Source organism: Podarcis cretensis (genome assembly GCF_951804945.1).
Source record: "Podarcis cretensis genome assembly, chromosome: 16".
Lineage (NCBI taxonomy): Eukaryota > Metazoa > Chordata > Lepidosauria > Squamata > Lacertidae > Podarcis > Podarcis cretensis.
Genome location: NC_137186.1, coordinates 13,481,200 through 13,496,071, shown reverse-complemented (window position 1 = coordinate 13,496,071; position 14,872 = coordinate 13,481,200). Strand labels below are relative to the sequence as shown.

The window sequence follows — 14,872 nt, the reverse complement described above, 5'->3', positions numbered from 1 at the left end:
GGGAGTTCTAGTCCAAAACATCTGACGGGCACCGCACTGAGAAAAGTTATGCTTCCCCCCAAAAACAGAGGGAGCTGCCTCGTTCCCCTCCTGAAGCACTTTTTCCTTTCGCCAAAATATGAAAGGTTTCAAAGCACCCCCAGAAGGAAAAACTGTGAGTATCCAGAGCGAGGTGGAGGTTAACAAAACCAGACCGGATACATGTGCCCAACATTAAGGCACCACAATGACCTTGCCTAGGATTCCTGGTTGCACACCGCAGCAGGAAAACTAGATGAGAGCTTGTAGCTGTGCAAACATGCCCATGACCTTCGCTTTTCTGACTCAAACTCCACCTCCTCAACCATCAAAATTTATTTTGCTCTTCCATTCTTCCTCCCTTCCTGGACCTCACGCCCAGAATGCCCTCTTAGAATTCCCAGGAGGCCCTCTTAGCCTTTTCAAATCCCTCCTTGAAGCCCAGCTCTTCAGTGAGGTCTAGCCCCCACTCCCAATAGGGGGACCCATCTAGTCCAGCATTCTGTTCTCACAGCGGCCAAGCAGATGTGCACGGGATGCCTACAAGCAGGACCTGAGCATAACAGAACAAAATAAAAGAAAAAAAATTCCTTCCAGTAGCACCTTAAAGACCAACTAAGTTAGTTCTAGGTATGAGCTTTCGTGTGCATGCACACTTCTTCAGATACACTGAAACAGAAGTCACCAGACCCTTCTATATAGTGAGAAGGTGGGGAGGGGTATTACTCAGAAGGGTGGTGGGAATGGGTGATTGGCAGATAGCTGTGATGAGCCTGTTGACGACTCTTAACGACTGCAATAGGTCTTACAGGAAAAAGCAAGGGGTGAGAAGGTGAAAAATGGCTTTGTCATGTATAATGAGATAAGAATCCAATGTCTTTGTTAAGACCAGGTCTCTCCATGGATTTAAGTTTGGTAGTAAGTTGCAATTCAGCAGCTTCTCTTTCCAGTCTATTTCTGAAATTCCTTTGTAATAGAACAGCTACTTTGAGATCTTGTATAGAATGTCCTGGGAGATTGAAGTGTTCTCCTACTGGTTTCTCTGTCTTGTGATTCCTGATGTCGGATTTATGTCCGTTTATCCTTTGGTGTAAGGTTTGGCCTGTTTGTCCAATATAGAGAGCTGAAGGACACTGTTGGCATTTGATGGCATACACAATGTTAGACGATGAGCAATTAAATAGTCCCGAGATGGTATGTGTGATGTTGTTGGGGCCAGTAATGATGTTGTCCGGGTGTATGTGGCAGCAAAGTTGGCATCTGGGTTTATTGCAGGCTCTGGTGCCAGTGTCCGTGTTAAGTCTGGTAGTATTATTATTGTGGGTTAGGAGTTGTTTAAGATTGGGTGGCTGTCTGTAGGCAATGAAAGGTCTTCCTCCCAGAGCTTGAGAAAGAGAACTGTCATTGTCCAGGAGAGGTTGTAGATCTCTGATGATGCGTTGTACTGTTTTAACTTGGGAGCTGTATGTGATGACTAGAGGTGTTCTGTTATTTTCTTTTTTGGGTCTGTCTTGCAGCAAGTTCTCTCTGGGTATCAGTCTGGCTCTGTTGATCTGTTGTCTAACTTCATCTGCTGGGTATTTTAGTTCTAAAAAGGTTTGCTGTAGATCTCTTAGGTGAGAATCTCTGTCTGTAGAATTGGAACAGATGCGGCTGTAACGTAGTGCCTGGCTATATACAATGGACTGTTTGGTATGTTTGGGATGGTAGCTAGAGGCATGTAGATATATAGGCATGTAGAGCATAACAGCACACTCCCCCCCCCCCTGCAGTTTCCAGCAAACGGCATTCAGAAGCATACTGCATCCAACTGTGTAGGCAGAACATAGCCATCAGGGTTAGTAGCCTTATCCTCCATGAATCTGTCTACTCTTTTAGAGTCGTCCAAGTTGGTGGTCATCACTGCCTCTTTTGGGAGCAAATCCTACAGTTTAACTACACTGTTTGTAAAGTCCTTATTTTTGTCTGTCCTGAATCTTTCGGTTGTGTTGGGTGTTTCCTGAGTTCCCTTGTTACGAGAGAGGCAGAAAAAAACTGCTCCCTGTTCACTTTATCGACATCATGCACATCCTAGCATAGCCTTCCCCAACCTGGTGCCCTCCAGATGTTGTTGGACTATAACTCCCATCATCCCCGGCCACTAGCCATCCTGGCTAGGGCTGATAGAAACTGCAGTCCAACATCCTGAGGCTGGGGGAGGCTGCCCTCCTGCAACTAAGCCAAAATACATGTAATGGCAATAATTGCAGGTTCTTCCCCTGTTTACCTCTGTCTCTACTTCCTCCTCCTTCCTCTGTAGTCTCCCCTGTGTCTGTTGCCAAGATGGTGAGCCCCTTGGGGCAGGGATCTGCCCTCGTATTCTTTGTACAGCACCACATAGATGGGTGGTGCATAATAATAATAATACCAAGATTTCGCCTGCCTTTAGCATGATGACATTTCATCCACAGGTTGCCATCACCTTCCAGTCTCCAAACACATCAAATAATAACTCTGAGGCAAAGCTGGATTCTGCAGCTGTGGTTCTGCAAGCGTCTGCCATCAGGGATGCCATAGACTGGGGATCAGGGAGTGGGTTGGAGAGAAATTTGATTCCGTTCACATTCAAAGGAGAACCTCCCTAATTCATACTGTCAGAAACAATACCATAACCGAAACAGCCATCCCTCAAAATTCCCACTTGTCCAAATTTTGCAGTGCTGTTCTCCAACCAAGTATTGTGTACAGAAATGGATGTCTAAAAATGCATGTATCAGTGAAAATAACATACCAAAATATTTGTTGTGCAAAGAAGTGTATATCAGGCAAAACTGCACACAAAAATATGTGTGTTAGGAGAAATTCACACTGGAATGCTACTGAATTTCCATTAAGATTAAAAAATAAATAAATCACAAACTGATGTGGAAATGTATAGAACAAAACTTACAAGAGGAAAAATAAGAAATGGAGAGAAACCGAAATGGCCAGATTTGCCAATTTCTACCACAGCCCCCCAAGCAGGTCTGAGGTCCAGTCTGAGAGTGTGCACTTATGGAACACCTAGAAGGAAAGGAATCATAGGCCAGTGCTGCTGTATAGGCCTGAGGGTCAGACCCCAAATGAGGATCAAGGTTCCACAGCTCTGCCATTGTAGGTTCAGCTGCCAAACTCCCCAGTGAATTCCTGAAAGAGAACTAATTGTCCAGTCAACACCAGGCAACACAACTCCCAACTCTCTGATCTTTCAAATTACTACCAGCTCAGCAAAGGCGCAGAGGGTTTAGGCCCTCTGTGCCCAGTTTGCTATTTATGCTCGGTGGACCTCAGAGCTGCTGAGCTCATCTACTGCCACCATCATGCCTGCCAATCTGCAATATGTGCATAATACTGGCTCACCTTGCAGGGTTGATGTAAGAAATATTAAAATAATGGGTGTAAAGTGCTTTACACATGGTGCTCTGGTCAGAGGGGTTGAGCTCAAAGAGGAGTGCTGAGCTCAAATCTCTGCTCGGCCCCAATCTCTGACAATTAGCTATTGTGAAGATAAAGCCGGGACAATGTACACTGCTTTGAGCAATTTGGAAAAAAGAGTGAAATAAAATGCAAGGAAATTTACAATTGTAAGCAAACCACACACACAAACACAAGCACCATGAGAAAGTGATGTCCCCTCCCCACTCCAAATCTCTAACCTGCCTGTTCAAAGTGGGAATTAAAGTATTCTAGGAGGATGTTCATATCAGAATATCCAAGGCCCAGTGAACATAACAAATGCTGCCATTTCCAGAACACCCGGGCCTCCACCACAGTGTTATGTTGAACCCTACAGAATGCCCCACATTTTTTATATATATATATATATATATATATATATATATATATATATATATGCCAGCCCCAAACCTTGCCTCAGAATGGATTAGGAGGGTTTTGCAAGGCTATTTAGCAGCGTGCAAGATTCAAAAGAGTAATCAAAGCACCTCTCCATTTCTTTGCTATTAAATGAGAAGAAAGCTCCAATCAGAACATCAAAGGCGAGGAATTAAACTGTCTCTGAGCTTGGCAGAGGAGGAGCAAAATCACACATAACATATGCATGCACACTTTTTATTTTTAAACATATATTTCCATATCTAATCTCACAGGAAGGAAGGAATTATGCTCCCTGTTTGTTCTTTGGGCCCCATGCGATGGCCGCTTCTCTGTTCATTAAGCAGATCGCCTTGCAGCTCTGAAATGAACCATTAGCAGATTAATTAATAAGGAAGCACTTTGAAAGTGCTGCTACTTAGACCTATCAAGGATTGGCACCAGGATTCAGTGGGGGGAGATGGAGAAGAGACCATCAGTATGCCTTCTTAACTAGCAAGCAGGAGCAGGGATCAGTCATGGCAAACTGAGGGCACAGCCAGGTGATTTGTATGAGTGAGCCAAGTTAGATGCCGTTTTTTTTAAAAAAATGTCACTTTCAGTTTCCTCATCCCTGGATTTAGGGGTTACTAGGCCCTGTAAAAGCAGGCAGGTTCTGGGATCCTGGGGAGAGGTGACTGACAGTCCAAATGGGCCAGAAGCAAGTGCCTAGTCTAAAACATTTACCAGTCAAGTGTCAAGCAGCAATCAGGAAAGAGAAGCAGGGGCTTGGGCAGTGTCCCCACACCAGAGGAAAGTTGTTCAGACTGAGAAGCAAGCTGTGAGGCTGGAGCTTTATAGGGGATGATACTCAAGGATTGGACGTTGGAAGTCAGCTGACAGAATGCTCAGGCAGCCTGGTACTGCTGCCTAGATGGCCCCCTGCAAGTACCAAGTCAGTCTGCCAGCCTTGTCATAGAAACAGCATTGGCATTGGCAGGTGGTAACATGCCTCCCTTGTGAGAGCCCTAGTTTGAGATTTGAGATTTGAGATTTGCTACTGGCTTGAAATTTTTGTCAAGCAGACTCAGGGCCCCAGCATCCACCCTCCTTGCCACCTGCCAGAGCCAGCCTTGGGGCTTGCCCTGCGCTAGCAGGTTTACTGCTGGAGTTCATGCACAGCTGACCAATATATATGCACTACTGTGCCAAGCGCCTTGGGCCCCAGCTGCACACTGCAGCAGCAAAACAAGACAGGAGTTCATGGATGTGCCACTGTGGGAGAAAGACAAAGGATGCAGCCTGAGGGTGTTTTCGAGGGATGATGCAAGCAGAGTCTAGTGTTTCCATTATGTGCAACTTCAGAATGATGTCACAACATGACATCATACTTTCCAGCCCCTATAGTCTCCAGGGTCCTCAGACACAAACTGGGGGGGAGGGGGGAGCAGCCTTTTAAACAGTTGTGTTCAAGGCTAGCCTAGTGAGCAAAGAGGGAGATAAGAAAAGAAAACTCCCATTGTTTGGGAGCTTCATCCAGCTTGGCTTTGATCTTCTGCCAGAGCTTTGCAAGGAAAACAATAAAGAGTAGGTTTATAGTGCAATCCTGTGCATGCCAACTCAGAAGTTCCTTTAACTTACTCCCTGGGGAGTGTGTAGAGCAGGGGTGAGGAACCTCAGACCTGGCAGACAAATGTGGCCCTCTAGGCCTTCCTAGCTGGCCCTCCAAAATCTCCCTGGGCCATCCATCTAATGGGAAATTTACCTTTTTCTTCCCTCCAAAGTTCTTATTACTTACCAGTTCCCCTTATGCTGCTGGAAGGTAATGCAGACTGAGGTCTTTACATAGGAATGTAAAAAAGCTGTCATACTAAATCAGATAACTGGGCCATCAATAGCTCAGTATTATCTGCACTCTGGGGTTTCAGACAGCAGGCATTCCCAGCCCTACCAGGAGATGCCGCAGGTTGAACCTGGAACCTTCTACATGCAGAGCAGATGCTCCACCACTGAGCCACAGCTCTTCCCAAAACAAGCTGTGAAATTTCAGACAGCCTGCCATTTAAATTTTATTCTTCTGCTCTCCTTCCAGGCTCCAAGTTTAGTTCTACCTCTCCACCCACCAACCCCACTAGCAAGGGGCCAATATATCTGAAATTTAAAAGGCTGGCAACCCTGCCCCTTCTGTGTTCCTCAGCAGCACCAGCTATGCTGGTCCCAGTCACCCATGTCAGCACAGGAAGCTGCTTCATACCAAGTCAGACCAACAAGTCAGGTCCATCTAGCTCAGGGTTCTCTACACTGATTGGCAGCCATTCTCCAGGGTTTCAGGCAGGGGGCTCTGGAGATGTCAGGGACTGAACCTGGGACCTTCTGTGTGCAAAGCAGATGCTCTGCCACTGAGCTACAACCCTTCCCTCTCCAAAAGGAGACGGGAAGGAAAAGAGGGAAGCAAAAAAAGGAGGGAGGCAGAAAGCAAAAGGGCCTGCAGCTGGGCTAACCAGCTTTCCAATGCTCAGAATGAAAGGCAATCTAATGTCTGCAGGGTTTTAAGAAACCGCTTCTCAGTAGCATGGGGTTCTTACAAATTGGCTTGAAGTCTCCCGAGTGCTTGTGCAACGGGAGGTGCAGAGGGCCGGCCTCCCTCGCCCAGCATCTTTGTCCGCAGCAGCAAGGAGCATTTGTGTTATGGAAATGTAAGAGCCGGAAGTCGGGGCTTCCAATTAATTCCCGGAAAAAGAGGGGATTTTTGCAGGCCACCACTGTGCAGTCCTGAACGGAACCCCACCCTCCTTTGTCTTCCAGCCCCACTCTCTCTTTCCTCTCCCCGCCCCTCTCGCAAATTAACCTGAAGGTGGATTTGTGCCATGGCGTGAAAGAAAGGTATCTTGGTGACGGCGTCATCTTAGGCTTACGTGAAGTGCCATCCATTAGAGCAGAAATTAAGAGAAATTGTGGGAGCTGAGTTTCTCTCTCTCTCTATTTTGTATGGCAGCTCAAGAGGAAGGGGCAGACTACCTGTGATGCAGAGCAACAGGCCGTCACTGTACCCATTTCAGCCCTGTACCCATTTCCCTTGCCTCACTCCATAACATCTCATTTGGCCTAGCTGCTATGTTTTCCCACTTCTGCCAGTGGCAGACAATGGTGTGGAGCGGGAACTCTACACGGAGATGTCATTTTCAGCAGCAGCTCCACCTTCCACATAATGTGTCAAATCACATGCTCCATGTGCACTTTACATTTAAATCACTATCATACCACTTTTAAATGCCATGGCTTCCCTTGAATATTGGGAACTGCAATTTGATAATGATGCTACAATTCCCAGTGTTCCCTGGAAAGAGGGATTGATGGTCTGGGAATTGACACTGTCCATTTAATATTGCATCTGAGTATTATATGAGTATATGAAATGTACATTCACATAAAGGACATTCTAGTCAGTGTTGTGCTTGCATTCCATATTTGGAGAAGTTGCACCCTGCCTTTCCATTAAAACAACATTCAAGGTTTCTTTATATTCATTTAATTGCAGAAACCAATTTAGGCTTCACATGTGAAAATGCCCTATAGGGGGAATATGTACTCTGGAATCTAAATAGCACCAACCACGTGAAAGAAAGGCATGGAGCCTCAAATCCTCTACAGCAGCTGTTTTCAGACTTGGCTTTAGTGTTCCTCAGAACAGTGGTGGACTTTGGGCTCTTAGATTTCAGCAGCACCCTGTGCAATGCTAAAATTTGCTGTCCCCCCCCCCCCACCTCTTGCAGGGATTCCACATCATAGCTGCGGTGCCTCCTGCGGTGCTGGCACCCAGTGCAGCTGACCCAGCCGTGCTAACCTAAAATCACCTCTGCTCAGGTTTATCAGGTTGCCTTCAGATTCGGGTGCATACAAAAAAAATTAGGCTTGTGCAATTTAAAGTGGATTAAAGCACTCTGGAGCCACAAATCCACCTAAAAACAACATGACTTTGCATTTTGGAAAGTGATTGGGAAATGCATTAAAAAGTGTGGGATGAACAACCGATAAAATATCACGCAAGCAACTCAAGATTAATGTTCCCTGTTGTGTAACCTACCCACAAACAAATCAGAACGACTGCTCAATAAACACCAGACACGGTCTAACCTCCATGTAAGCTTCATGCAAGAAAATCAGGATGCATTCTCAGGAAACAGGTTGTCTTGGGGATTCATCACTGAGAAATAAGGGAAGTGAGAAATATAAACGCACCAAGATTCCCTGGCAGACGGTTTGCTTGCACTTCCCAGTTTTCCCTTGGAGTGCACAGGTGAAAAGAGGCATTGGTGGAATTCTGCCGCATTCAGTTCACACAAAGCAATGAGTGATGCCAACAGGCCTGGCTGGTGCCTGATGTGATCTCTGTGCCCTAGAACAGATCCCAGAATACTTCGCACTGTGCAGTGGTTCTGTGGCAAACAAAGGTCAGGTCTATCCTACTCACTTCTATGCTCTGGGCATGAGCACCATTGATCACTGATATGAATTCTTGGGACCAGCTACTATATATTCAAGAAAGTTGTTTCTTTGCTATGCATTTGGACACCTCTTAAGATATTGTAACCAAATTTTACAGAAAAGTTCCTGAGATCAAATAAAAGGTTTCCATCTATGTATATAAAATTATAATTATTTTAAGTATTGTGCTATTTTAGATTTTATGTACATTTCTGTTTTATGGTTTTTGCCTTTATTCTAAACAATCCACTCAGGTTATTGAGTAGTATGGAACCATTTTTTAATTTATATTTTTAAAATCTATATAAAGTAAGAGTTTGGGGGAGGGAAGGAAAAATTAAAATGGTGATTGTTGGTATATGCACAACAATTTTACAACCTTCTTTTTTAAAAAAAAGTTAGTTAAAACAGAGGGTGGGACCACACATTTAGCAGAAGGAGATGGGTAGATACTGTACCACCTCTAGACATATCACTTTTGAATGATCTACAGTGTTGAGACACACACAACTCTCTGTAAATAAAAAATAAGCATGTCGCATGGAAAGGCTCTTGCCCAGAACTTCTGCCCGCTGTGTTGCCTTTCCACTTACAGAGTTTTTAAACACAGAGAACTGTTCAATACTGTGACACTCCCCAACTCCCTGCTATCCAAAGTGGTTCAGCCAGTGCTACCCAAACTCAGCAGGCTACCACCTCCTCATTCTGCCACATGGGTAACTTGGACCTAAAAATAATATTAAAAATAAGAATGATGTGGACCCTGGACCCTAAAGGCAGAGTGTTGAAAAACAAATGCCCTGCTAAAGCCTAGAGTTGGTGTATGTGCGTGTGGAGTAAAGCAGCCCTTGTCGTGCCCTTTGCAGCTCAGCGGTCTGAGCATTTGCCAGTCAGTGCCTGCCTTTGATCCGTCAGGCTCGGCAGGGCTGCATGCAGACACCACAGCATGCAAGGTTCTGTTGGGCAATGGGAAGCAGCTCCCCTGCTTTTGCAGCCTTCTCCTGCTTTTGCAGACTTTAATGGCCTTCTCAAATGACTTTTTTGCAGGTTTTAGAAGCTGCTGTCTGGTCCTGCGGCCTTTGCCTCGCCAACCTGATTCCATCAGCATTTTGCCGTCGCTGGGAGGATGCACTCCACTGCCAGATCATAGAAGGAATACTTTGATGATTTGGAGTCCCACCTGTACTTTTTTTGTGGGGGTGAAAATAACCTTTATTCTCAGCATAACAAATCGGCCCCCTCCACCTGCCTGTGACAAGTCAGCTTTGCGGGTCAACCAGGCTGGTGGCCACTGCTTGCTCCCCCGTCTTAGCCCAGCTCTAAAGAAGCATCCCTCTGAGATCTGCTTGAGAATTGCTGGATGTAAGTTTTGGAGAAAGCAGGGAAAAGGAGGGAAGAAAGCTTAAGCGGTGGGTCTGGGAAAGGCTAAACCAGAACTCTTTTTCGAACCACGCTGTCCCAAATGTTCAAATTCAAGGGAAGACACCGATTCACCATTATGATGGGATCTCAAATTGGCACCAGCTCAGACCACCGGATCTGAAGGCGAGTAAGCAAAGGAAGAGAAAAGCAGGTGGAAGAACTGTTGGGGAGCAGGAAAGCGTTCCCTTTCCCGCAAAAGGGCATTTTTCCGAGCCACTTTGGCGTGGCCTATGGTGGGCCCGAAGGCGTCCTTGGAATTTATCTGCAAAGGAGAGGAGACTGGCAGGCAACCCACAGCATGTAAAATAGCTCCTTTCAACTAGCAAGTGGTCTTGAAGCCTTCAGGAAGGTCGATGGGAAAAAGAGGAGGAGGAAATCAACGTTAAAAGGCAAGATCCGAGAACCCTAACCTCCGCCGGCCACTTCTCTGAATCTAAGAGACAGGTAAAGATTATTCATTGAAACACTGAACTCACAGCTGTGCCCTAAACCAGTGTGCTGGTCTTCCATCAGCTGTTGCAAAGCTCTATGAATCTAATCCATCCTTTAAATAAAGGCAGACAGCACTGAATGGGAAATGGAAGGATAGCCATTCTGGAAAGAGCTGAGAAAAAAACAAGAGCTAAAGTAGGCTGAATAGGAAGCAAAGGCAGCAGGCGAGAGATCGCTGAGTTCCGATTGCAGCTCTTGGAGAGAAAGAGCAGTTATGGCAGGGATTAGGAGCCTGTGGTCCTCCAGATGTTACTGGACTCCAACTCCCATCAGCCTTAGCCAGCAATCAAGGATGATGGGAACTGTAGTCCACTTACAGCTTCCCCAACCCGTTGTAGGGATGGGAAAGAAATTTGATTTTGTTAGTGTTTAGAGGCAAATCTATCTAATGTGCACATCCAAGTCAATACACAAATTCTTCTCTGCCATTCTCTGCAATTCGCACTTTGAAATTTGCAATGCAGTTCTCGAGTCAAGGAAAGTGTTAAAAATGCACAGACAAGGGTAGAATGTGCATGGTAATGCTTATATTAGTGAAAACACCATATACAAATGCATTCTATTGGGGGGAATTGCTCTGCAAAGATCCATGTACATAGGTAAAACTGCATGCATTTTTTTTCAAAGTTATGATACATTTGCAATAAAATGCCAATAAATTATAAAGGACTTTTTAAAAAATTGCATACTGATGTGGAAAACTGAAGACTGGAAAAATGAGAAATTGAGAAAAACGGAAACAAATAGATTTGCCCGTCTCTATCCCTAAATTACAGCAAATGATAATTAAAGTGGCGCTTCTAGGTTCTGTAGCACAGCACCACTGTGTACCACCCATGGACTCCAGAAGGAAGGCTTTTATGAGACTGGCCCATTTCATGCTGCAGGTACACTACAGAACTGCATGTATGAAGGTTACCGCCAAGCTGGTTGCAGTTGGGAACTAAGCATATAAAGTAGCTTAGTTAGTAGAGCATGAGACTCTTAATCTCAGGGTTATGGTTTAAGCCCCACGTTGGGCAAGAGACTTCTGTATTGCAGGGGTTGGACTTGACAACCCTCAAGGTCCCTTCCAACTCTACAATTTCATGATTCTATGATTCCATGAAATAATGTGCCAGAGCAAAGGCAAGACGTGTAGCCTTGCCACCACGGTTTACTGTGACAGTGGAGATGGCTCACACTTTACTGCTTTCCTCAGAAAAGTTCCAGACCTTGATCCTTGATTTAGTGTTGCATTCTGAACCAGAGGCCAAGGTTCAAGAAGCTAAGAACAAACCTTGGCCTTACTTTATGAAGTTTTGGAGCAAAACAAACCACAATCCCTGGTCCAGACATAACACTAAAACATTGATTGTGGATTATTGTTCCTTTACACAGTAAGGGGAAAGCAAAGCAGGCCACCTGTGTCTTCACAGTAAACTATGAGTGCACTGTGATGTGCAACTGCAGCCACTGTGTGAAAGGCAGCCACCCATCACACTTCCTTGGCTCACCTGCCCATCTCTTAAGAACATAATAATGGAATAAAACGTCTGCTGGATTAGGCCAGTTCAGTATCCTGTTTCTCAAAACAGGCAACTAGATTTATTAATTTCTTTACTTACAGCATTTATGTGGCTTACATTTCTAAGATGGGTCACTCCCTGGCATCAGGGTCACAATAAAAAAAGACATGACACATGAGGAAAAGGAAATAGGGGAGGGAGAAGGAAAAAGCAAACCCAAGGACAAATTCTTCAAGTTACAGTCCCCCTCGCAGACCTAAAATTCCCAGAGTTCCCTGGAAATAGGGATTTATTGTCAAACCACTCAGGGTTGCTGGAAATTGTAATTCTCTGAGGTGTAAATGACAATGCCCAGAATGCTCTGTTGCCCTAGGGCGACAAATCCACTTTCAAAAACAAATAAATTTTTGCAGGAATGGCATTGCAAAGTGTGGGGTAAACAAATAACTAACGGGAACACCCCACAAACAGATCAAAATGAATGTTCCTTGTCACATAACCACCCTGCAAACAAAGCAAAAGGAATGTTCAGTAAAGACCAGACATAAGCTAACCTCTGCAAAAAAAAACTTTCTGCAAGCAAATCAAAATGAATGCTCAATAAACAGGTTGTCTGGTGGAGCCCCAAGCCACTACCTAATATTACATGAAGCTCTACTCTACTTGCCGTATTAATTTACTCCCAACCCAACACTGATTTTGTACTAGCAGGATGTTTGTTCTTTTTTAAAAAAAGATATACTTATTGGAGAACAAAACTGTCCTACAATCTGTTATCAACAGATCAAAACAGACTTCAGAGCAACAGCTTTTCTCTCTCTCTCTCTCTCTCTCTCTCTCTCTCACACACACACACACACACACACACAGAGAGAGAGAGAGAGAGAGAGAGAGAGAGAGAGAGAGAGAGAGAGAGATTGGCAGGCTGTGTACTACATGGTGCCTTAGTGATCATGTGTGTGCATTTACATGCATGTGTCTTAGAGACACAAAATACAAGCAACTCCAGGATTGCAGCTGAATCCTGAAAACAACACTTAGCAAATCACTAACAAAATTTCAATAAGGCATCCACTAAAAGAGAAAAATGGGGGCAAAATAAGAACAATTGCATACCTGCTTTGACACACAACCACTCCAAGTCACCTACACCGTCAAGTAAGAAACTGGGAACATACGAAGCTGCTTATACTGAGCCAGTCCATTGGCCCATCTAGCTTAGTATTGTCCACACCTACTGGCAGCCACTCTCCAGGGTATCCAACAAGCAGTCTCTCCCAGCCAGACCTGGAGATGCCAGAGACTGAACCTCAGATCTTCTGCATTCAAAGCAGATGCTCTAAGCTATAGCCCTTCCCATGGAGCCTACAACCAAGAGACCAGCCAAGGCAGCTCTTTGCAACCTCATCGGCGGATTTTCCGCCAGCGACAGGCTCTGCCCTCCTGCTGGATTTATCTGCTTTCATAATCAATAACAATTACCCCATCCAGAGGGAATCTTTCATGGCCGTGGGGCTTACAACAAAGCCATTAATGCCTTGACAAGTCAGGCATTTAGGGCTTCATCCGGATGGGTCCTGGCATCAGCCCCCTCCCACCCCCGCTCTCAGAGGCCACAGTGGGAACAGAGGGCCTGTCAATGCCACACCGTGAGTAATGCTCAAGGGCTCAAAGCACCAATAAATCAAAGGCTTATTAATCTCTCAGCCTCATTTTCGGGCGTTGTAATGAATCGGCTGCTAGTGCGTCTGATCCGCCCCCTGCCCCCTCCCACCATTGATTACCAGTTTATTAACTAACTTCCCTTGTCTTTCTTTCTTTCTTGCTTGCTTTCTTTCTTTCTCCCTCTCTCTCTCTCTCTCACACACACACATATACCTGCCAGCAGCAGAAAACCCCAAAAAGGGTCCTGAAGAGAGCTGGCATAGCCCAGAGGCCAAGAATGCCACTGGCGTGCCACAAAATGTCCCCAATTCAAGCCTCCCATCAGCTCATGAACTCCTCAGAGGTGGCAAGCGGCCATTCTCTCAACCCAGCAGTATGAAATGGTGGGTTGGTGGATGCATAACTGAGAGAATCTGCACAAAACAATCTGTACACCCCTAAGTTTACCAGCTGGTTCTGAGCATGTAGTACAGTTAGGCAATAGACTTTGGAGGCTACAGGTCTTACAAGGAAGGGAGACCCTCTACAGATGGCAGTCCAGCTGTGGTCAGTTAGCATTGATGTGTGTGAGGGCCTTACTACTGCTTATAAGGATTATATGGATTCAGGTTGAATCTTGACAAGACAGAAGTACTGTTTTGGAGGGGATGTTAAAATGGACTAGAAAAATTATTTCCAATTTAGCAGCGGTTTCAGTGGTTTCATTTCTCCCTCCCACACTGCTCCTTGAAACTAGAAAAACCAAAGATTCAAACAGCAGTGTGGGGCTGTTTGAAATCTCTTTTGTAAACAGCCCCTTGCTGCTCTTTGGAACTCCAGGTTTCAGAGGTTGAAACAGCAGCCTTGGGCTGTTTCCAAAAAGGCTTTCAAACAGCCCTGAGCTGCGCTCTGAAGTCCCAACAATCAAGGCTTCAAAGCACTGTGTTACCTGATGTCATAGTGACATCAGGATATTGGCAGCTGGGCGGCCCCTCCCCACCTGTTAAATTTAGTCCGGCGGGAATAAGGAGAGAAGGATTTTGCTGGTCAGTCAGAAAAAGGCTTAGCAAGATTGTATAAATGTTCACTCCAGGATAATAGGTTTCAGCCACTTTGTTCCTCCCTTGTTCTTTTTGCTGCAGCACCTCATCTGAACCAAGACTTGTAGTTGAGCTCTCTGCTCACTAACCAAAAGCTGTAGCCAGCAACAAACCTTAGCATGGTGCGACGGCAAAAAGGACCAGGGAGGGGCAGAGCAGGCATGAGCTTCTCTCTGGAAGCCCACACATTCGCAGTGTCTCTGTAAGCCAACATTTGGGTGTGCTGCGAAAATAAAACCCATCACAGTCAAGAATAACCCCTATTTTCCAGTAAACTGCCCCTTGTATATCACTGCTCTCCTGTATTTGCCTTTTGTGGGGGAACTGCTCTCTGTGTGAGCTGCTAACATGGTTTGTCAGAGTCCAACACCA

General features: G+C 45.3%; 2 protein-coding genes across 5 annotated transcripts in view; one reads left to right on the top strand and one right to left on the bottom strand.

Annotated features, from left to right (window-relative positions):
- The window catches only part of MACROD1 (mono-ADP ribosylhydrolase 1), a 321,478-nt gene that overhangs the window by 220,447 nt on the left and 86,159 nt on the right, over nt 1-14,872 (bottom strand). The window lies entirely within an intron of this gene.
- FLRT1 (fibronectin leucine rich transmembrane protein 1) overlaps nt 1-14,872 on the top strand; it is a 159,461-nt gene that overhangs the window by 105,983 nt on the left and 38,606 nt on the right. Inside the window, exon 2 of one of the 2 annotated variants that reach the window (XM_079958067.1) lies at nt 9,382-10,200. The exons of the other annotated variant lie outside the window; for it this stretch is intronic. The gene's annotated coding sequence lies outside the window, so the exon portion shown is untranslated. The remainder of the gene's footprint in view (nt 1-9,381; nt 10,201-14,872) is intronic. 2 annotated transcript variants of the gene reach the window in all.